General features: G+C 49.3%; 1 non-coding gene across 1 annotated transcript; it reads right to left on the bottom strand.

The window, feature by feature from the left end:
- Positions 1-722: 722 nt before the first annotated feature.
- On the bottom strand, positions 723-797 carry Trnat-cgu (transfer RNA threonine (anticodon CGU)). Its single transcript has one exon. It is a non-coding gene; the product is annotated as a tRNA-Thr (tRNA).
- Between the last annotated feature and the right edge of the window lie 279 nt (positions 798-1,076).

Below are 1,076 nucleotides of genomic sequence, written 5' to 3' on the forward strand. Positions count from 1 at the left end.
TAGCTTTTGTTTACAGGTGAGAATACATAAACGGTACAAGACACGTAATATATAAATTTACTGAAAGTCATGGATGACCAGAATGAGGAATTTCGTTAAATTGTATCAGGTACAGAATGAGGTCACAAGGGGGTGAGGATGGCCAGTGGCTTGGGCTCGCCAGCGCTACCCGTCTCCGAGACAACCGTGGCAGATTTCTCCGTGGGAACCTCTTGGCCCTGCCTGCTCGCCGTCAGATCCACCTCTCTCGTGGCGGTATCTTTCACCTCTTGTTCGCGCTCCGCCGGAACTTCCGCTGGTTGCTCCTTCTCCTCCCCTTCCTCTTCTCTCGCCACCCCCTTCGGGACCCACGTTGCATAGCGCATCGAAACTACGGTGTTCCGTGGGTGCATTAGCCGACCGCGCCGGTCGAGGCGAATTTTGCGGTACTTAATACCGACTGGTGTGGGCGTCCCTTGGTACAGCACCTGCGAAAAGAAGGAAGTCGCTGTGTGAATGCTTCTTTCACGAAACTGGCGTTACAACAATGAAATCTAAATCCTGTAAATGCGTTTCATTTTCTCCCACCTTTGCTGAACTGGCATTCAGTTTACAGAGTCATCATAAGACGTCAGGTTTTAAGCAAAAACCTGCGAGCAGATAAATGATGCTATAAGATCAACCAATGCTACAAAAATTTTCTGTGCGGAGCGAAAACGATACGAACATTCTAAGATTTACAATGTCCCGACCGGGACTCGAACCCGGGATCTCCTGCTTACGTGGCAGACGCTCTATCCAACCGAGCCACCGAGGACAAAGAGAATAACGTGATTGCAGGGATATATCTCTGACACGCCCCCCGCGAAACCCACATTCTCAACGTATTGCCCCGCACTACATTCGTAGTGCCCCCGTCCATTATACTCATTACTCGCGGCGCGTTGCCGATTCCCGTAAGAGTTCGGGCACTGTTTGTGCATTCGCACAGAGAAAGAAGATGGTCAAGTGGCCGGTGAGCCTTAACTATATATATACTAAGATGGTATCTGTTCTTTCTGACATGTCCGAAAGAACAGATACCATCTTAGTATATA

The sequence above is a fragment of the Schistocerca serialis genome, chromosome 5 (genome assembly GCF_023864345.2).
Source record: "Schistocerca serialis cubense isolate TAMUIC-IGC-003099 chromosome 5, iqSchSeri2.2, whole genome shotgun sequence".
NCBI lineage: Eukaryota > Metazoa > Arthropoda > Insecta > Orthoptera > Acrididae > Schistocerca > Schistocerca serialis.